The 19,816-nt window shown below is 53.5% G+C and overlaps 15 non-coding genes and 9 pseudogenes across 15 annotated transcripts in view; all 24 read left to right on the top strand.

The window, feature by feature from the left end:
• Positions 1-509: 509 nt before the first annotated feature.
• Positions 510-619, top strand: LOC142201592 (5S ribosomal RNA; annotated as a pseudogene).
• Positions 620-1,340: 721 nt separating this feature from the next.
• LOC142202106 (5S ribosomal RNA) lies at positions 1,341-1,459 on the top strand. The gene has a single exon (XR_012715982.1). It is a non-coding gene; the product is annotated as a 5S ribosomal RNA (ribosomal RNA).
• A 721-nt stretch (positions 1,460-2,180) lies between these two features.
• LOC142202135 (5S ribosomal RNA) lies at positions 2,181-2,299 on the top strand. Its single transcript, XR_012716010.1, has one exon. It is a non-coding gene; the product is annotated as a 5S ribosomal RNA (ribosomal RNA).
• Positions 2,300-3,019: 720 nt separating this feature from the next.
• LOC142201434 (5S ribosomal RNA) lies at positions 3,020-3,138 on the top strand (annotated as a pseudogene).
• A 727-nt stretch (positions 3,139-3,865) lies between these two features.
• LOC142202081 (5S ribosomal RNA) lies at positions 3,866-3,984 on the top strand. The gene has a single exon (XR_012715959.1). It is a non-coding gene; the product is annotated as a 5S ribosomal RNA (ribosomal RNA).
• Positions 3,985-4,705: 721 nt separating this feature from the next.
• On the top strand, positions 4,706-4,824 carry LOC142202149 (5S ribosomal RNA). The gene has a single exon (XR_012716023.1). It is a non-coding gene; the product is annotated as a 5S ribosomal RNA (ribosomal RNA).
• Positions 4,825-5,545: 721 nt separating this feature from the next.
• On the top strand, positions 5,546-5,654 carry LOC142201467 (5S ribosomal RNA; annotated as a pseudogene).
• Positions 5,655-6,375: 721 nt separating this feature from the next.
• LOC142202178 (5S ribosomal RNA) lies at positions 6,376-6,494 on the top strand. Its single transcript, XR_012716050.1, has one exon. It is a non-coding gene; the product is annotated as a 5S ribosomal RNA (ribosomal RNA).
• Positions 6,495-7,215: 721 nt separating this feature from the next.
• On the top strand, positions 7,216-7,334 carry LOC142202153 (5S ribosomal RNA). Its single transcript, XR_012716027.1, has one exon. It is a non-coding gene; the product is annotated as a 5S ribosomal RNA (ribosomal RNA).
• Positions 7,335-8,054: 720 nt separating this feature from the next.
• LOC142201445 (5S ribosomal RNA) lies at positions 8,055-8,173 on the top strand (annotated as a pseudogene).
• Positions 8,174-8,900: 727 nt separating this feature from the next.
• LOC142202080 (5S ribosomal RNA) lies at positions 8,901-9,019 on the top strand. The gene has a single exon (XR_012715958.1). It is a non-coding gene; the product is annotated as a 5S ribosomal RNA (ribosomal RNA).
• Positions 9,020-9,740: 721 nt separating this feature from the next.
• On the top strand, positions 9,741-9,859 carry LOC142202109 (5S ribosomal RNA). Its single transcript, XR_012715985.1, has one exon. It is a non-coding gene; the product is annotated as a 5S ribosomal RNA (ribosomal RNA).
• A 721-nt stretch (positions 9,860-10,580) lies between these two features.
• LOC142201613 (5S ribosomal RNA) lies at positions 10,581-10,689 on the top strand (annotated as a pseudogene).
• A 721-nt stretch (positions 10,690-11,410) lies between these two features.
• On the top strand, positions 11,411-11,529 carry LOC142201431 (5S ribosomal RNA; annotated as a pseudogene).
• Positions 11,530-12,249: 720 nt separating this feature from the next.
• Positions 12,250-12,367, top strand: LOC142201522 (5S ribosomal RNA; annotated as a pseudogene).
• A 727-nt stretch (positions 12,368-13,094) lies between these two features.
• Positions 13,095-13,213, top strand: LOC142201871 (5S ribosomal RNA). The gene has a single exon (XR_012715757.1). It is a non-coding gene; the product is annotated as a 5S ribosomal RNA (ribosomal RNA).
• Positions 13,214-13,934: 721 nt separating this feature from the next.
• On the top strand, positions 13,935-14,043 carry LOC142201596 (5S ribosomal RNA; annotated as a pseudogene).
• A 720-nt stretch (positions 14,044-14,763) lies between these two features.
• Positions 14,764-14,882, top strand: LOC142201985 (5S ribosomal RNA). The gene has a single exon (XR_012715865.1). It is a non-coding gene; the product is annotated as a 5S ribosomal RNA (ribosomal RNA).
• A 721-nt stretch (positions 14,883-15,603) lies between these two features.
• On the top strand, positions 15,604-15,722 carry LOC142202068 (5S ribosomal RNA). Its single transcript, XR_012715946.1, has one exon. It is a non-coding gene; the product is annotated as a 5S ribosomal RNA (ribosomal RNA).
• A 727-nt stretch (positions 15,723-16,449) lies between these two features.
• LOC142201518 (5S ribosomal RNA) lies at positions 16,450-16,568 on the top strand (annotated as a pseudogene).
• A 721-nt stretch (positions 16,569-17,289) lies between these two features.
• Positions 17,290-17,408, top strand: LOC142201456 (5S ribosomal RNA). Its single transcript, XR_012715526.1, has one exon. It is a non-coding gene; the product is annotated as a 5S ribosomal RNA (ribosomal RNA).
• Positions 17,409-18,129: 721 nt separating this feature from the next.
• Positions 18,130-18,248, top strand: LOC142201839 (5S ribosomal RNA). Its single transcript, XR_012715727.1, has one exon. It is a non-coding gene; the product is annotated as a 5S ribosomal RNA (ribosomal RNA).
• Positions 18,249-18,975: 727 nt separating this feature from the next.
• On the top strand, positions 18,976-19,094 carry LOC142201861 (5S ribosomal RNA). The gene has a single exon (XR_012715748.1). It is a non-coding gene; the product is annotated as a 5S ribosomal RNA (ribosomal RNA).
• A 721-nt stretch (positions 19,095-19,815) lies between these two features.
• Position 19,816, top strand: part of LOC142202189 (5S ribosomal RNA) — a 119-nt gene continuing 118 nt past the window's right edge. The window contains exon 1 of the ribosomal RNA XR_012716061.1: position 19,816. This exon is cut by the window's right edge and continues 118 nt beyond it. This is a non-coding gene — a ribosomal RNA (5S ribosomal RNA).

Raw genomic sequence — 19,816 nt, 5'->3', positions numbered from 1 at the left:
TACTTTTAATAATAGCAGGCTTCATTTCCATAGCATCTGGGCCTCCCGCCGGGCTGGAGGCCATAGCTAGTAACCTGCAGACCAATTTACAGGGCAACACAGGCTGAACATCTTTGCAGGCAACGCGCCCTAGGAAAAGAGAAGCCGACTGAAAAGCAGCTTCGCTTCCAGGCACGGGCAACCATCTCACCTTCTTCCTTAGCCGACTCCTGGACAACGGGCTCCAGCCCAGCTTGCTCTTTCTTTCACCCCCAGGATGGTTTCTTAGCCCTGCGCAGACCCTGCGCCCAGCCCTTTTGAAAGAGGGCGGCTGCGGCCTTTGACTGGTTGCTGAACCACACCTGTGGGTATAAGGGCCGCCCCCAGCCCTTGCACTGCTCCTGCTGGAATATGAAGTTCCCTTAAGAGAAGGCAAAAAGTGAAGAAAAAGGCCTAGCGTGGAGTAGTGCAAAGAGCTGCCGGTAGCAAGGCTTCAAAGTAGAAGAGGAGTAAGTGAGAGGCCTTTCTCTGCCTACGGCCACACCACCCTGAACACGCCTGATCGCGGAAGCTAAGCAGGGGTCGGGCCTGGTTAGTACTTGGATGGGAGACCGCCTGGGAATACCAGGTGCTGTAGGCTTTTGCTTTTCCGCACTTCCACCAGCAGGGGGTCACTCTCCTCTATGCCATTTTTACATTCACTTTTTACACTGTACACTTGCTTCTTTTACATTCGCTTTCTCTCTTGCACTCTTTAGTCCTTGCAAAATCCTAGTATTCTCATTCGTACCGCTATCACTCTTAGCAACTGCAGCCGCAGCGAGCGTGGTGGCCACCAGCGTTGTGGCTTTTTACTTTTAATAATAGCAGGCTACATTTCCATAGCATCTGGGCCTCCCGCCGGGCTGGAGGCCATAGCTAGTAACCTGCAGACCAATTTACAGGGCAACACAGGCTGAACATCTTTGCAGGCAACGCGTCCTAGGAAAAGAGAAGCCGACTGAAAAGCAGCTTCGCTTCCAGGCACGGGCAACCATCTCACCTTCTTCCTTAGCCGACTCCTGGACAACGGGCTCCGGCCCAGCTTGCTCTTTCTTTCACCCCCGGGATGGTTTCTTAGCCCTGCGCAGACTCTGCGCCCAGCCCTTTTGAAAGAGGGCGGCTGCAGCCTGTGACTGGTTGCTGAACCACACCTGTGGGTATAAGGGCCGTCCCCAGCCCTTGCACTGCTCCTGCTGGAATATGAAGTTCCCTTAAGAGAAGGCAAAAAGTGAAGAAAAAGGCCTAGAGTGGAGTAGTGCAAAGAGCTGCCGGTAGCCAGGCTTCAAAGTAGAAGAGGAGTAAGTGAGAGGACTGTCTCTGCCTACGGCCACACCACCCTGAACACGCCCGATCTCGTCTGATCGCGGAAGCTAAGCAGGGTCGGGCCTGGTTAGTACTTGGATGAGAGACCGCCTGGGAATACCAGGTGCTGTAGGCTTTTGCTTTTCCTCACTTCCACCAGCAGGGGGTCACTCTCCTCTATGCCATTTTTACATTCACTTTTTACACTGCACACTCGCTTCTTTTACATTCGCTTTCTCTCTTGCACTCTTTAGTCCTTGCAAAATCCTAGTATTCTCATTCGTACCTCTATCACTCTTAGCAGCTGCAGCCACAGCGGGCGTGGTGGCCACCAGCGTTGTGGCTTTTTACTTTAAATAATAGCAGGCTTCATTTCCATAGCATCTGGGCCTCCCGCCGGGCTGGAGGCCATAGCTAGTAACCTGCAGACCAATTTACAGGGCAACACAGGCTGAACATCTTTGCAGGCAACGCGTCCTAGGAAAAGAGAAGCCGACTGAAAAGCAGCTTCGCTTCCAGGCACGGGCAACCATCTCACCTTCTTCCTTAGCCGACTCCTGGACAACGGGCTCCGGCCCAGCTTGCTCTTTCTTTCACCCCCGGGATGGTTTCTTAGCCCTGCGCAGACCCTGCGCCCAGCCCTTTTGAAAGAGGGCGGCTGCAGCCTGAGACTGGTTGCTGAACCACACCTGTGGGTATAAGGGCCGCCCCCAGCCCTTGCACTGCTCCTGCTGGAATATGAAGTTCCCTTAAGAGAAGTCAAAAAGTGAAGAAAAAGGCCTAGCGTGGAGTAGTGCAAAGAGCTGCCGTCAGCCAGGCTGCAAAGTAGAAGAGGAGTAAGTGAGAGGCTTGTCTCCGCCTACGGCCACACCACCCTGGTCACGCCCGATCTCGTCTGATCTTGGAAGCTAAGCAGGGTCGGGCCTGGTTAGTACTTGGATGGGAGACTGCCTGGGAATACCAGGTGCTGAAGGCTTTTGCTTTTCCTCACTTCCACCAGCAGGGGGTCACTCTCCTCTATGCCATTTTTACATTCACTTTTTACACTGCACACTTGCTTCTTTTACATTCGCTTTCTCTCTTGCACTCTTTAGTCCTTGCAAAATCCTAGTATTCTCATTCGTACCGCTATCATTCTCAGCAGCTGCAGCCTCAGCGGGCGTGGTGGCCACCAGCGTTGTGGCTTTTTACTTTTAATAATAGCAGGCTTCATTTCCATAGCATCTGGGCCTCCCGCCGGGCTGGAGGCCATAGCTAGTAACCTGCAGACCAATTTACAGGGCAACACAGGCTGAACATCTTTGCAGGTAACGCGCCCTAGGAAAAGAGAAGCCGACTGAAAAGCAGCTTCGCTTCCAGGCAGGGGCAAACATCTCACTTTCTTCCTTAGCCGACTCCTGGACAACGGGCTCCGGCCCAGCTTGCTCTTTCTATCACCCCGGGATGGTTTCTTAGCCCTGCGCAGACCCTGCGCCCAGCCCTTTTGAAAGAGTACGGCTGCGCCCTATGACTGGTTGCTGAACCACACCTGTGGGTATAAGGGCCGCCCCCAGCCCTTGCACTGCTCCTGCTGGAATATGAAGTTCCCTTAAGAGAAGGCAAAAAGTGAAGAAAAAGGCCTAGCATGGAGTAGTGCAAAGAGCTGCCGGCAGCCAGACTGCAAGGTAGAAGAGGAGTAAGTGAGAGACCTGTTTCTGCCTACGGCCACACCACCCTGAACACGCCATATCTCGTCTGATCTCGGAAGCTAAGCAGGGTCGGGCCTGCTTAGTACTTGGATGTGAGATCGCCTGGGAATACCAGGTGCTGTAGGCTTTTGCTTTTCCTCACTTCCACCAGCAGGGGGTCACTCTCCTCTAGGCCATTTTTACATTCACTTTTTACACTGCACACTTGCTTCTTTTACATTCGCTTTCTCTCTTGCACTCTTTAGTCCTTGCAAAATCCTAGTATTCTCATTCGTATCGCTTTCACTCTTAGCAGCTGCAGCCGCGGCCGCAGCGGGCGTGCTGGCCACCAGCGTTGTGGCTTTTTACTTTTAATAATAGCAGGCTTCATTTCCATAGCATCTGGGCCTCCCGCCGGGCTGGAGGCCATAGCTAGTAACCTGCAGACCAATTTACAGGGCAACACAGGCTGAACATCTTTGCAGGCAACGCGCCCTAGGAAAAGAGAAGCCGACTGAAAAGCAGCTTCGCTTCCAGGCACGGGCAACCATCTCACCTTCTTCCTTAGCCGACTCCTGGACAACGGGCTCCGGCCCAGCTTGCTCTTTCTTTCACCCCCGGGATGGTTTCTTAGCCCTGCGTAGACCCTGCGTCCAGCCCTTTTGAAAGAGGGCGGCTGCGTCCTGTGACTGGTTGCTGAACCACACCTGTGGGTATAAGGGCCGCCCCCAGCCCTTGCACTGCTCCTGCTGGAATATGAAGTTCCCTTAAGAGAAGGCAAAAAGTGAAGAAAAAGGCCTAGCGTGGAGTAGTGCAAAGAGCTGCCGGCAGCCAGGCTGCAAAGTAGAAGAGGAGTAAGTGAGAGGCCTGTCTCTGCCTACGGCCACACCACCCTGAACACGCCCGATCTCGACTGGTCTCGGAAGCTAAGCAGGGTCGGGCCTGGTTAGTACTTGGATGGGAGACCGCCTGGGAATACCAGGTGCTGTAAGCTTTTGCTTTGCCTCACTTCCACCAGCAGGGGGTCACTCTCCTCTATGCCATTTTTACATTCACTTTTTACACTGCACACTTGCTTCTTTTACATTCGCTTTCTCTCTTGCACTCTTTAGTCCTTGCAAAATCCTAGTATTCTCATTCGTACCGCTATCATTCTCAGCAGCTGCAGCCTCAGCGGGCGTGGTGGCCACCAGCGTTGTGGCTTTTTACTTTTAATAATAGCAGGCTTCATTTCCATAGCATCTGGGCCTCCCGCCGGGCTGGAGGCCATAGCTAGTAACCTGCAGACCAATTTACAGGGCAACACAGGCTGAACATCTTTGCAGGCAACGCGCCCTAGGAAAAGAGAAGCCGACTGAAAAGCAGCTTCGCTTCCAGGCACGGGCAACCATCTCACCTTCTTCCTTAGCCGACTCCTGGACAACGGGCTCCGGCCCAGCTTGCTCTTTCTTTCACCCCCGGGATGGTTTCTTAGCCCTGCGCAGACCCTGCGCCCAGCCCTATTGAAAGAGTGCGGCTGCGGCCTGTGACTGGTTGCTGAACCACACCTGTGGATATAAGGGCTGCCCCCAGCCCTTGCACTGCTCCTGCTGGAATATGAAGTTCCCTTAAGAGAAGGCAAAAAGTGAAGAAAAAGGCCTAGCGTGGAGTAGTGCAAAGAGCTGCCGGCAGCCAGGCTTCAAAGTAGAAGAGGAGTAAGTGAGAGGCCTGTCTCTGCCTACGGCCACACCACCCTGAACACGCCCGATCTCGTCTGATCGCGGAAGCTAAGAAGGGTCGGGCCTGGTTAGTACTTGGATGGGAGACCGCCTGGGAATACCAGGTGCTGCAGGCTTCTGCTTTTCCGTATTTCCACCAGCAGGGGGTCACTCTCCTCTATGCCATTTTTACATTCACTTTTTACACTGTACACTTGCTTCTTTTACATTCGCTTTCTCTCTTGCACTCTTTAGTCCTTGCAAAATCCTAGTATTCTCATTCGTACCGCTATCACTCTTAGCAACTGCAGCCGCAGCGAGCGTGGTGGCCACCAGCGTTGTGGCTTTTTACTTTAAATAATAGCAGGCTTCATTTCCATAGCATCTGGGCCTCCCGCCGGGCTGGAGGCCATAGCTAGTAACCTGCAGACCAATTTACAGGGCAACACAGGCTGAACATCTTTGCAGGCAACGCGTCCTAGGAAAAGAGAAGCCGACTGAAAAGCAGCTTCGCTTCCAGGCATGGGCAACCATCTCACCTTCTTCCTTAGCCAACTCCTGGACAACGGGCTCCGGCCCAGCTTGCTCTTTCTTTCACCCCCGGGATGGTTTCTTAGCCCTGCGCAGACCCTGCGCCCAGCCCTTTTGAAAGAGGGCGGCTGCAGCCTGTGACTGGTTGCTGAACCACACCTGTGGGTATAAGGGCCGCCCCCAGCCCTTGCACTGCTCCTGCTGGAATATGAAGTTCCCTTAAGAGAAGGCAAAAAGTGAAGAAAAAGGCCTAGCGTGGAGTAGTGCAAAGAGGTGCCGGCAGCCGGGCTGCAAAGTAGAAGAGGAGTAAGTGAGAGGCCTGTCTCTGCCTACGGCCATACAACCCTGAACACGTCCGATCTCGGAAGCTAAGCAGGGTCGGGCCTGGTTAGTACTTGGATGGGAGACCGCCTGGGAATACCAGGTGCTGTAGGCTTTTGTTTTTCCTCACTTCCACCAGCAGGGGGTCACTCTCCTCTATGCCATTTTTACATTCACTTTTTACACTGCACACTTGCTTCTTTTACATTCGCTTTCTCTCTTGCACTTTTTAGTCCTTGCAAAATCCTAGTATTCTCATTCGTACCGCTATCACTCTTAGCAGCTGCAGCCGCAGCGGGCGTGGTGGCCACCAGCGTTGTGGCTTTTTACTTTTAATAATAGCAGGCTTCATTTCCATAGCATCTGGGCCTCCCGCCGGGCTGGAGGCCATAGCTAGTAACCTGCAGACCAATTTACAGGGCAACACAGGCTGAACATCTTTGCAGGCAACGCACCCTAGGAAAAGAGAAGCCGACTGAAAAGCAGTTTCGCTTCCAGGCACGGGCAACCATCTCACCTTCTTCCTTAGCCGACTCCTGGACAACGGGCTCCGGCCCAGCTTGCTCTTTTTTTGACCCCCGGGATGGTTTCTTAGCCCTGCGCAGACCCTGCGCCCAGCCCTTTTGAAAGAGGGCGGCTGCGGCCTGTGACTGGTTGCTGAACCACACCTGTGGGTATAAGGGCCGCCCCCAGCCCTTGCACTGCTCCTGCTGGAATATGAAGTTCCCTTAAGAGAAGGCAAAAAGTGAAGAAAAAGGCCTAGCGTGGAGTAGTGCAAAGAGCTGCCGGCAGCCAGGCTGCAAAGTAGAAGAGGAGTAAGTGAGAGGCCTGTCTCCGCCTACGGCCACACCACCCTGAACATGCCCGATCTCGTCTGATCTCAGAAGCTAAGCAGGGTCGGGCCTGGTTAGTACTTGGATGTGAGACCGCCGGGGAATACCAGGTGCTGTAGGCTTTTGCTTTTCCTCACTTCCACCAGCAGGAGGTCACTCTCCTCTATGCCATTTTTACATTCACTTTTTACACTGCACACTTGCTTCTTTTACATTCGCTTTCTCTCTTGCACTCTTTAGTCCTTGCAAAATCCTAGTATTCTCATTCGTACCGCTATCACTCTTAGCAACTGCAGCCGCAGCGAGCGTGGTGGCCACCAGCGTTGTGGCTTTTTACTTTAAATAATAGCAGGCTTCATTTCCATAGCATCTGGGCCTCCCGCCGGGCTGGAGGCCATAGCTAGTAACCTGCAGACCAATTTACAGGGCAACACAGGCTGAACATCTTTGCAGGCAACGCGTCCTAGGAAAAGAGAAGCCGACTGAAAAGCAGCTTCGCTTCCAGGCACGGGCAACCATCTCACCTTCTTCCTTAGCCGACTCCTGGACAACGGGCTCCGGCCCAGCTTGCTCTTTCTTTCACCCCCGGGATGGTTTCTTAGCCCTGCGCAGACCCTGCGCCCAGCCCTTTTGAAAGAGGGCGGCTGCAGCCTGAGACTGGTTGCTGAACCACACCTGTGGGTATAAGGGCCGCCCCCAGCCCTTGCACTGCTCCTGCTGGAATATGAAGTTCCCTTAAGAGAAGTCAAAAAGTGAAGAAAAAGGCCTAGCGTGGAGTAGTGCAAAGAGCTGCCGTCAGCCAGGCTGCAAAGTAGAAGAGGAGTAAGTGAGAGGCTTGTCTCCGCCTACGGCCACACCACCCTGGACACGCCCGATCTCGTCTGATCTTGGAAGCTAAGCAGGGTCGGGCCTGGTTAGTACTTGGATGGAAGACTGCCTGGGAATACCAGGTGCTGAAGGCTTTTGCTTTTCCTCACTTCCACCAGCAGGGAGTCACTCTCCTCTATGCCATTTTTACATTCACTTTTTACACTGCACACTTGCTTCTTTTACATTCGCTTTCTCTCTTGCACTCTTTAGTCCTTGCAAAATCCTAGTATTCTCATTCGTACCGCTATCATTCTCAGCAGCTGCAGCCTCAGCGGGCGTGGTGGCCACCAGCGTTGTGGCTTTTTACTTTTAATAATAGCAGGCTTCATTTCCATAGCATCTGGGCCTCCCGCCGGGCTGAAGGCCATAGCTAGTAACCTGCAGACCAATTTACAGGGCAACACAGGCTGAACATCTTTGCAGGTAACGCGCCCTAGGAAAAGAGAAGCCGACTGAAAAGCAGCTTCGCTTCCAGGCAGGGGCAAACATCTCACTTTCTTCCTTAGCCGACTCCTGGACAACGGGCTCCGGCCCAGCTTGCTCTTTCTTTCACCCCGGGATGGTTTCTTAGCCCTGCGCAGACCCTGCGCCCAGCCCTTTTGAAAGAGTACGGCTGCGCCCTATGACTGGTTGCTGAACCACACCTGTGGGTATAAGGGCCGCCCCCAGCCCTTGCACTGCTCCTGCTGGAATATGAAGTTCCCTTAAGAGAAGGCAAAAAGTGAAGAAAAAGGCCTAGCATGGAGTAGTGCAAAGAGCTGCCGGCAGCCAGACTGCAAAGTAGAAGAGGAGTAAGTGAGAGACCTGTTTCTGCCTACGGCCACACCACCCTGAACACGCCATATCTCGTCTGATCTCGGAAGCTAAGCAGGGTCGGGCCTGCTTAGTACTTGGATGTGAGACCGCCTGGGAATACCAGGTGCTGTAGGCTTTTGCTTTTCCTCACTTCCACCAGCAGGGGGTCACTCTCCTCTACGCCATTTTTACATTCACTTTTTACACTGCACACTTGCTTCTTTTACATTCGCTTTCTCTCTTGCACTCTTTAGTCCTTGCAAAATCCTAGTATTCTCATTCGTATCGCTTTCACTCTTAGCAGCTGCAGCCGCGGCCGCAGCGGGCGTGCTGGCCACCAGCGTTGTGGCTTTTTACTTTTAATAATAGCAGGCTTTATTTCCATAGCATCTGGGCCTCCCGCCGGGCTGGAGGCCATAGCTAGTAACCTGCAGACCAATTTACAGGGCAACACAGGCTGAACATCTTTGCAGGCAACGCGCCCTAGGAAAAGAGAAGCCGACTGAAAAGCAGCTTCGCTTCCAGGCACGGGCAACCATCTCACCTTCTTCCTTAGCCGACACCTGGACAACGGGCTCCGGCCCAGCTTGCTCTTTCTTTCACCCCCGGGATGGTTTCTTAGCCCTGCGTAGACCCTGCGTCCAGCCCTTTTGAAAGAGGGCGGCTGCGGCCTGTGACTGGTTGCTGAACCACACCTGTGGGTATAAGGGCCGCCCCCAGCCCTTGCACTGCTCCTGCTGGAATATGAAGTTCCCTTAAGAGAAGGCAAAAAGTGAAGAAAAAGGCCTAGCGTGGAGTAGTGCAAAGAGCTGCCGGCAGCCAGGCTGCAAAGTAGAAGAGGAGTAAGTGAGAGGCCTGTCTCTGCCTACGGCCACACCACCCTGAACACGCCCGATCTCGACTGGTCTCGGAAGCTAAGCAGGGTCGGGCCTGGTTAGTACTTGGATGGGAGACCGCCTGGGAATACCAGGTGCTGTAAGCTTTTGCTTTGCCTCACTTCCACCAGCAGGGGGTCACTCTCCTCTATGCCATTTTTACATTCACTTTTTACACTGCACACTTGCTTCTTTTACATTCGCTTTCTCTCTTGCACTCTTTAGTCCTTGCAAAATCCTAGTATTCTCATTCGTACCGCTATCACTCTTAGCAGCTGCAGCCGCAGCGGGCGTGGTGGCCACCAGCGTTGTGGCTTTTTACTTTTAATAATAGCAGGCTTCATTTCCATAGCATCTGGGCCTCCCGCCTGGCTGGAGGCCATAGCTAGTAACCTGCAGACCAATTTACAGGGCAACACAGGCTGAAAATCTTTGCAGGCAACGCGCCCTAGGAAAAGAGAAGCCGACTGAAAAGCAGCTTCGCTTCCAGGCACGGGCAACCATCTCACCTTCTTCCTTAGCCGACTCCTGGACAACGGGCTCCGGCCCAGCTTGCTCTTTCTTTCACCCCCGGGATGGTTTCTTAGCCCTGCGCAGACTCTGCGCCCAGCCCTTTTGAAAGAGGGCGGCTGCAGCCTGTGACTGGTTGCTGAACCACACCTGTGGGTATAAGGGCCGCCCCCAGCCCTTGCACTGCTCCTGCTGGAATATGAAGTTCCCTTAAGAGAAGGCAAAAAGTGAAGAAAAAGGCCTAGCGTGGAGTAGTGCAAAGAGCTGCCGGCAGCCAGGCTGCAAAGTAGAAGAGGAGTAAGTGAGAGGCCTGTCTCTGACTACGGCCACACCACCCTGAACACGCCCGATCTCGTCTGATCTTGGAAGCTAAGCAGGGTCGGGCCTGGTTAGTACTTGGATGGGAGACCGCCTGGGTATACCAGGTGCTGTAGGCTTTTGCTTTTCCTCACTTCCAGCAGCAGGGGGTCACTCTCCTCTATGCCATTTTTACATTCACTTTTTACACTGCACACTTGCTTCTTTTACATTCGCTTTCTCTCTTGCACTCTTTAGTCCTTGCAAAATCCTAGTATTCTCATTCATACCGCTATCACTTTTAGCAGCTGCAGCCGCAGCGGGCGTGGTGGCCACCAGCGTTGTGGCTTTTTACTTTAAATAATAGCAGGCTTCATTTCCATAGCATCTGGGCCTCTCGCTGGGCTGGAGGCCATAGCTAGGAACCTGCAGACCAATTTACAGGGCAACACAGGCTGAACATCTTTGCAGGCAACGCGTCCTAGGAAAAGAGAAGCCGACTGAAAAGAAGCTTCGCTTCCAGGCACGGGCAACCATCTCACCTTCTTCCTTAGCCGACTCCTGGACAACGGTCTCCGGCCCAGCTTGCTCTTTCTTTCACCCCCGGGATGGTTTCTTAGCCCTGCGCAGACCCTGTGCCCAGCCCTTTTGAAAGAGGGCGGCTGCAGCCTGTGATTGGTTGCTGAACCACACCTGTGGATATAAGGGCCGCCCCCAGCCCTTGCACTGCTCCTGCTGGAATATGAAGTTCCCTTAAGAGAAGGCAAAAAGTGAAGAAAAAGGCCTAGCGTGGAGTAGTGCAAAGAGCTGCCGGCAGCCGGGCTGCAAAGTAGAAGAGGAGTAAGTGAGAGGCCTGTCTCTTCCTATGGCCACACCACCCTGAACACGTCTGATCTTGGAAGCTAAGCAGGGTCGGGCCTTGTTAGTACTTGGATGGGAGACCGCCTGGGAATACCAGGTGCTGTAGGCTTTTGCTTTTCCTCACTTCCACCAGCAGGGGGTCACTCTCCTCTACGCCATTTTTACATTCACTTTTTACACTGCACACTTGCTTCTTTTACATTCGCTTTCTCTCTTGCACTTTTTAGTCCTTGCAAAATCCTAGTATTCTCATTCGTACCGCTATCACTCTTAGCAGCTGCAGCCGCAGCGGGCGTGGTGGCCACCAGCGTTGTGGCTTTTTACTTTTAATAATAGCAGGCTACATTTCCATAGCATCTGGGCCTCCCGCCGGGCTGGAGGCCATAGCTAGTAACCTGCAGACCAATTTACAGGGCAACACAGGCTGAACATCTTTGCAGGCAACGCACCCTAGGAAAAGAGAAGCCGACTGAAAAGCAGTTTCGCTTCCAGGCACGGGCAACCATCTCACCTTCTTCCTTAGCCGACTCCTGGACAACGGGCTCCGGCCCAGCTTGCTCTTTTTTTGACCCCCGGGATGGTTTCTTAGCCCTGCGCAGACCCTGCGCCCAGCCCTTTTGAAAGAGTGCGGCTGCGGCCTGTGACTGGTTGCTGAACCACACCTGTGGGTATAAGGGCCGCCCCCAGCCCTTGCACTGCTCCTGCTGGAATATGAAGTTCCCTTAAGAGAAGGCAAAAAGTGAAGAAAAAGGCCTAGCGTGGAGTAGTGCAAAGAGCTGCCGGCAGCCAGGCTGCAAAGTAGAAGAGGAGTAAGTGAGAGGCCTGTCTCTGCCTACGGCCACACCACCCTGAACACGCCCGATCTCGTCTGATCTCAGAAGCTAAGCAGGGTCGGGCCTGGTTAGCACTTGGATGTGAGACCGCCGGGGAATACCAGGTGCTGTAGGCTTTTGCTTTTCCTCACTTCCACCAGCAGGAGGTCACTCTCCTCTATGCCATTTTTACATTCACTTTTTACACTGCACACTTGCTTCTTTTACATTCGCTTTCTCTCTTGCACTCTTTAGTCCTTGCAAAATCCTAGTATTCTCATTCGTACCGCTATCATTCTCAGCAGCTGCAGCCTCAGCGGGCGTGGTGGCCACCAGCGTTGTGGCTTTTTACTTTTAATAATAGCAGGCTTCATTTCCATAGCATCTGGGCCTCCCGCCGGGCTGGAGGCCATAGCTAGTAACCTGCAGACCAATTTACAGGGCAACACAGGCTGAACATCTTTGCAGGTAACGCGCCCTAGGAAAAGAGAAGCCGACTGAAAAGCAGCTTCGCTTCCAGGCAGGGGCAAACATCTCACTTTCTTCCTTAGCCGACTCCTGGACAACGGGCTCCGGCCCAGCTTGCTCTTTCTTTCACCCCGGGATGGTTTCTTAGCCCTGCGCAGACCCTGCGCCCAGCCCTTTTGAAAGAGTACGGCTGCGCCCTATGACTGGTTGCTGAACCACACCTGTGGGTATAAGGGCCGCCCCCAGCCCTTGCACTGCTCCTGCTGGAATATGAAGTTCCCTTAAGAGAAGGCAAAAAGTGAAGAAAAAGGCCTAGCATGAAGTAGTGCAAAGAGCTGCCGGCAGCCAGACTGCAAAGTAGAAGAGGAGTAAGTGAGAGACCTGTTTCTGCCTACGGCCACACCACCCTGAACACGCCATATCTCGTCTGACTCGGTAGCTAAGCAGGGTCGGGCCTGCTTAGTACTTGGATGGGAGACCGCCTGGGAATACCAGGTGCTGTAGGCTTTTGCTTTTCCTCACTTCCACCAGCAGGGGGTCACTCTCCTCTACGCCATTTTTACATTCACTTTTTACACTGCACACTTGCTTCTTTTACATTCGCTTTCTCTCTTGCACTCTTTAGTCCTTGCAAAATCCTAGTATTCTCATTCGTATCGCTTTCACTCTTAGCAAATGCAGCCGCGGCCGCAGCGGGCGTGCTGGCCACCAGCGTTGTGGCTTTTTACTTTTAATAATAGCAGGCTTCATTTCCATAGCATCTGGGACTCCCGCCAGGCTGGAGGCCATAGCTAGTAACCTGCAGACCAATTTACAGGGCAACACAGGCTGAAAATCTTTGCAGGCAACGCGCCCTAGGAAAAGAGAAGCCGACTGAAAAGCAGCTTCGCTTTCAGGCACGGGCAACCATCTCACCTTCTTCCTTAGCCGACTCCTGGACAACGGGCTCCGGCCCAGCTTGCTCTTTCTTTCACCCCCGGGATGGTTTCTTAGCCCTGCGCAGACCCTGCGCCCAGCCCTTTTGAAAGAGGGCGGCTGCAGCCTGAGACTGGTTGCTGAACCACACCTGTGGGTATAAGGGCCGCCCCCAGCCCTTGCACTGCTCCTGCTGGAATATGAAGTTCCCTTAAGAGAAGGCAAAAAGTGAAGAAAAAGGCCTAGCGTGGAGTAGTGCAAAGAGCTGCCGGTAGCCAGGCTTCAAAGTAGAAGAGGAGTAAGTGAGAGGCCTGTCTCTGCCTACGGCCACACCACCCTGAACACGCCCGATCTCGTCTGATCGCGGAAGCTAAGCAGGGTTGGGCCTGGTTAGTACTTGGATGGGAGACCGCCTGGGAATACCAGGTGCTGTAGGCTTTTGCTTTTCTGCACTTCCACCAGCAGGGGGTCACTCTCCTCTATGCCATTTTTACATTCACTTTTTACACTGTACACTTGCTTCTTTTACATTCGCTTTCTCTCTTGCACTCTTTAGTCCTTGCAAAATCCTAGTATTCTCATTCGTACCGCTATCACTCTTAGCAGCTGCAGCCGCTGCGGGCGTGGTGGCCACCAGCGTTGTGGCTTTTTACTTTTAATAATAGCAGGCTTCATTTCCATAGCATCTGGGCCTCCCGCCGGGCTGGAGGCCATAGCTAGTAACCTGCAGACCAATTTACAGGGCAACACAGGCTGAACATCTTTGCAGGCAACGCACCCTAGGAAAAGAGAAGCCGACTGAAAAGCAGTTTCGCTTCCAGGCACGGGCAACCATCTCACCTTCTTCCTTAGCCGACTCCTGGACAACGGGCTCCGGCCCAGCTTGCTCTTTTTTTCACCCCCGGGATGGTTTCTTAGCCCTGCGCAGACCCTGTGCCCAGCCCTTTTGAAAGAGGGCGGCTGCAGCCTGTGACTGGTTGCTGAACCACACCTGTGGGTATAAGGGCCGCCCCCAGCCCTTGCACTGCTCCTGCTGGAATATGAAGTTCCCTTAAGAGAAGGCAAAAAGTGAAGAAAAAGGCCTAGCGTGGAGTAGTGCAAAGAGCTGCCGGCAGCCAGGCTGCTAAGTAGAAGAGGAGTAAGTGAGAGGCCTGTCTCTGCCTACGGCCACACCACCCTGAACACCTCTGATCTCGGAAGCTAAGCAGGGTCGGGCCTGCTTAGTACTTGGATGGGAGACCGCCTGGGAATACCAGGTGCTATAGGCTTTTGCTTTTCCTCACTTCCACCAGCAGGGGGTCACTCTCCTCTATGCCATTTTTACATTCACTTTTTACACTGCACACTTGCTTCTTTTACATTCGCTTTCTCTCTTGCACTCTTTAGTCCTTGCAAAATCCTTGTATTCTCATTCGTACCTCTATCACTCTTAGCAGCTGCAGCCGCGCGGGCGTGGTGGCCACCAGCGTTGTGGCTTTTTACTTTTAATAATAGCAGGCTTCATTTCCATAGCATCTGGGCCTCCCGCCGGGCTGGAGGCCATAGCTAGTAACCTGCAGATCAATTTACAGGGCAACACAGGCTGAACATCTTTGTAGGCAACGCGCCCTAGGAAAAGAGAAGCCGACTGAAAAGCAGCTTCGCTTCCAGGCACGGGCAACCATCTCACCTTCTTCCTCAGCCGACTCCTGGACAACGGGCTCCGGCCCAGCTTGCTCTTTCTTTCACCCCCGGGATGGTTTCTTAGCCCTGCGCAGACCCTGCGCCCAGCCCTTTTGAAAGAGGGCGGCTGCGGCCTGTGACTGGTTGCTGAACCACACCTGTGGGTATAAGGGCCGCCCCCAGCCCTTGCACTGCTCCTGCTGGAATATGAAGTTCCCTTAAGAGAAGGCAAAAAGTGAAGAAAAAGGCCGAGCGTGGAGTAGTGCAAAGAGCTGCTGGCAGCCAGACTGCAAAGTAGAAGAGGAGTAAGTGAGAGGCCTGTCTCTGCCTACGGCCACACCACCCTGAACATGCCCGATCTCGTCTGATCTCGGAAGCTAAGCAGGGTCGAGCCTGGTTAGTACTTGGATGGGAGACCGCCTGGGAATACCAGGTGCTGTAGGCTTTTGCTTTTCCTCACTTCCACCAGCAGGGGGTCACTCTCCTCTATGCCATTTTTACATTCACTTTTTACACTGCACACTTGCTTCTTTTACATTCGCTTTCTCTCTTGCACTCTTTAGTCCTTGCAAAATCCTAGTATTCTCATTCGTACCGCTATCACTCTTAGCAGCTGCAGCCGCAGCGGGCGTGGTGGCCACCAGCGTTGTGGCTTTTTACTTTAAATAATAGCAGGCTTCATTTCCATAGCATCTGGGCCTCCCGCCGGGCTGGAGGCCATAGCTAGTAACCTGCAGACCAATTTACAGGGCAACACAGGCTGAACATCTTTGCAGGCAACGCGTCCTAGGAAAAGAGAAGCCGACTGAAAAGCAGCTTCGCTTCCAGGCACGGGCAACCATCTCACCTTCTTCCTTAGCCGACTCCTGGACAACGGGCTCCGGCCCAGCTTGCTCTTTCTTTCACCCCCGGGATGGTTTCTTAGCCCTGCGCAGACCCTGCGCCCAGCCCTTTTGAAAGAGGGCGGCTGCAGCCTGTGACTGGTTGCTGAACCACACATGTGGGTATAAGGGCCGCCCCCAGCCCTTGCACTGCTCCTGCTGGAATATGAAGTTCCCTTAAGAGAAGGCAAAAAGTGAAGTAAAAGGCCTAGCGTGGAGTAGTGCAAAGAGCTGCCGGCAGCCAGGCTGCAAAGTAGAAGAGGAGTAAGTGAGAGGCCTGTCTCTGCCTACGGCCACACCACCCTGAACACGCCCGATCTCGTCTGATCTTGGAAGCTAAACAGGGTCGGGCCTGGTTAGTACTTGGATGGGAGACCGCCTGGGTATACCAGGTGCTGTAGGCTTTTGCTTTTCCTCACTTCCAGCAGCAGGGGGTCACTCTCCTCTATGCCATTTTTACATTCACTTTTTACACTGCACACTTGCTTCTTTTACATTCGCTTTCTCTCTTGCACTCTTTAGTCCTTGCAAAATCCTAGTATTCTCATTTGTATCGCTTTCACTCTTAGCAGCTGCAGCCGCGGCCGCAGCGGGCGTGCTGGCCACCAGCGTTGTGGCTTTTTACTTTTAATAATAGCAGGCTTCATTTCCATAGCATCTGGGCCTCCCGCCGGGCTGGAGGCCATAGCTAGTAACCTGCAGACCAATTTACAGGGCAACACAGGCTGAACATCTTTGCAGGCAACGCGCCCTAGGAAAAGAGAAGCCGACTGAAAAGCAGCTTCGCTTCCAGGCACGGGCAACCATCTCACCTTCTTCCTTAGCCGACTCCTGGACAACGGGCTCCGGCCCAGCTTGCTCTTTCTTTCACCCCCGGGATGGTTTCTTAGCCCTGCGTAGACCCTGCGTCCAGTCCTTTTGAAAGAGGGCGGCTGCGGCCTGCGACTGGTTGCTGAACCACACCTGTGGGTATAAGGGCCGCCCCCAGCCCTTGCACTGCTCCTGCTGGAATAAGAAGTTCCCTTAAGAGAAGGCAAAAAGTGAAGAAAAAGGCCTAGCGTGGAGTAGTGCAAAGAGCTGCCGGCAGCCAGGCTGCAAAGTAGAAGAGGAATAAGTGAGAGGCCTGTCTCTGCCTACGGCCACACCACCCTGAACAAGCCCAATCTCGACTGGTCTCGGAAGCTAAGCAGGGTCGGGCCTGCTTAGTACTTGGATGGGAGACCGCCTGGGAATACCAGGTGCTGTAAGCTTTTGCTTTGCCTCACTTCCACCAGCAGGGGGTCACTCTCCTCTATGCCATTTTTACATTCACTTTTTACACTGCACACTTGCTTCTTTTACATTCGCTTTCTCTCTTGCACTCTTTAGTCCTTGCAAAATCCTAGTATTCTCATTCGTACCGCTATCACTCTTAGCAGCTGCAGCCGCAGCGGGCGTGGTGGCCACCAGCGTTGTGGCTTTTTACTTTTAATAATAGCAGGCTTCATTTCCATAGCATCTGGGCCTCCCGCCGGGCTGGAGGCCATAGCTAGTAACCTGCAGACCAATTTACAGGGCAACACAGGCTGAAAATCTTTGCAGGCAACGCGCCCTAGGAAAAGAGAAGCCGACTGAAAAGCAGCTTCGCTTTCAGGCACGGGCAACCATCTCACCTTCTTCCTTAGCCGACTCCTGGACAACGGGCTCCGGCCCAGCTTGCTCTTTCTTTCACCCCCGGGATGGTTTCTTAGCCCTGCGCAGACCCTGCGCCCAGCCCTTTTGAAAGAGGGCGGCTGCAGCCTGAGACTGGTTGCTGAACCACACCTGTGGGTATAAGGACCGCCCCCAGCCCTTGCACTGCTCCTGCTGGAATATGAAGTTCCCTTAAGAGAAGGCAAAAAGTGAAGAAAAAGGCCTAGCGTGGAGTAGTGCAAAGAGCTGCCGGTAGCCAGGCTTCAAAGTAGAAGAGGAGTAAGTGAGAGGCCTGTCTCTGCCTACGGCCACACCACCCTGAACATACCCGATCTCGTCTGATCTCGGAAGCTAAGCAGGGTCGGGCCTGGTTAGTACTTGGATGGGAGACCGCCTGGGAATACCAGGTGCTGTAGGCTTTTGCTTTTCCTCACTTCCACCAGCAGGGGGTCACTCTCCTCTATGCCATTTTTACATTCACTTTTTACACTGCACACTTGCTTCTTTTACATTCGCTTTCACTCTTGCACTCTTTAGTCCTTGCAAAATCCTAGTATTCTCATTCGTACCTCTATCACTCTTAGCAGCTGCAGCCGCAGCGGGCGTGGTGGCCACCAGCGTTGTGGCTTTTTACTTTTAATAATAGCAGGCTTCATTTCCATAGCATCTGGGCCTCCCGCCGGGCTGGAGGCCATAGCTAGTAACCTGCAGACCAATTTACAGGGCAACACAGGCTGAACATCTTTGCAGGCAACGCGCCCTAGGAAAAGAGAAGCCGACTGAAAAGCAGCTTCGCTTCCAGGCACGGGCAACCATCTCACCTTCTTCCTTAGCCGACTCCTGGACAACGGGCTCCGGCCCAGCTTGCTCTTTCTTTCACCCCCGGGATGGTTTCTTAGCCCTGCGCAGACCCTGCGCCCAGCCCTTTTGAAAGAGGGCGGCTGCGGCCTGTGACTGGTTGCTGAACCACACCTGTGGGTATAAGGGCCGCCCCCAGCCCTTGCACTGCTCCTGCTGGAATATGAAGTTCTCTTAAGAGAAGGCAAAAAGTGAAGAAAAAGGCCGAGCGTGGAGTAGTGCAAAGAGCTGTCGGCAGCCAGGCTGCAAAGTAGAAGAGGAGTAAGTGAGAAGCTTGTCTCTGCCTACGGCCACACCACCCTGAACACGCCCGATCTTGTCTGATCTCGGAAGCTAAGCAGGGTCGGGCCTGGTTAGTACTTGGATGGGAGACCGCCTGGGAATACCAGGTGCTGTAGGCTTTTGCTTTTCCTCACTTCCAACAGCAGGGGGTCACTCTCCTCTATGCCATTTTTACATTCACTTTTTACACTGCACACTTGCTTCTTTTACATTCGCTTTCTCTCTTGCACTCTTTAGTCCTTGCAAAATCCTAGTATTCTCATTCGTATCGCTATCACTCTTAGCAGCTGCAGCTGCAGCCGCAGCGGGCGTGGTGGCCACCAGCGTTGTGGCTTTTTACTTTTAATAATAGCAGGCTTCATTTCCATAGCATCTGGGCCTCCCGCCGGGCTGGAGGCCATAGCTAGTAACCTGCAGACCAATTTACAGGGCAACACAGGCTGAACATCTTTGCAGGCAACGCGCCCTAGGAAAAGAGAAGCCGACTGAAAAGCAGCTTTGCTTCCAGGCACGGGCAACCATCTCACCTTCTTCCTTAGCCGACTCCTGGACAACGGGCTCCGGCCCAGCTTGCTCTTTCTTTCACCCCCGGGATGGTTTCTTAGCCCTGCGCAGACCCTGCGCCCAGCCCTTTTGAAAGAGGGCGGCTGCGGCCTGTGACTGGTTGCTGAACCACACCTGTGGGTATAAGGGCCGCCCCCAGCCCTTGCACTGCTCCTGCTGGAATATGAAGTTCCCTTAAGAGAAGGCAAAAAGTGAAGAAAAAGGCCTAGCGTGGAGTAGTGCAAAGAGCTGCCGGCAGCCAGGCTGCAAAGTAGAAGAGGAGTAAGTGAGAGGCCTGTCTCTGCCTACGGCCACACCACCCTGAACACGCCCGATCTCGTCTGATCTCGGAAGCTAAGCAGGGTCGGGCCTGGTTAGTACTTGGATGGGAGACCGCCTGGGTATACCAGGTGCTGTAGGCTTTTGCTTTTCCTCACTTCCAGCAGCAGGGGGTCACTCTCCTCTATGCCATTTTTACATTCACTTTTTACACTGCACACTTGCTTCTTTTACATTCGCTTTCTCTCTTGCACTCTTTAGTCCTTGCAAAATCCTAGTATTCTCATTCGTACCTCTATCACTCTTAGTAGCTGCAGCCACAGCGGGCGTGGTGGCCACCAGCGTTGTGGCTTTTTACTTTTAATAATAGCAGGCTTCATTTCCATAGCATCTGGGCCTCCCGCCGGGCTGGAGGCCATAGCTAGTAACCTGCAGACCAATTTACAGGGCAACACAGGCTGAACATCTTTGCAGGCAACGCGCCCTAGGAAAAGAGAAGCCGACTGAAAAGCAGCATCGCTTCCAGGCACGGGCAACCATCTCACCTTCTTCCTTAGCCGACTCCTGGACAACGGGCTCCGGCCCAGCTTGCTCTTTCTTTCACCCCCGGGATGGTTTCTTAGCCCTGCGTAGACCCTGCGCCCAGCCCTTTTGAAAGAGGGCGGCTGCGGCCTGTGACTGGTTGCTGAACCACACCTGTGGGTATAAGGGCCGCCCCCAGCCCTTGCACTGCTCCTGCTGGAATATGAAGTTCCCTTAAGAGAAGGCAAAAAGTGAAGAAAAAGGCCTAGCGTGGAGTAGTGCAAAAAGCTGCCGGCAGCCAGGCTGCAAAGTAGAAGAGGAGTAAGTGAGAGGCCTGTCTCTG

Source organism: Leptodactylus fuscus, chromosome 4 (genome assembly GCF_031893055.1).
Source record: "Leptodactylus fuscus isolate aLepFus1 chromosome 4, aLepFus1.hap2, whole genome shotgun sequence".
NCBI classification, from domain to species: domain Eukaryota; kingdom Metazoa; phylum Chordata; class Amphibia; order Anura; family Leptodactylidae; genus Leptodactylus; species Leptodactylus fuscus.
This window is presented reverse-complemented; position numbering and strand designations above follow the sequence as displayed.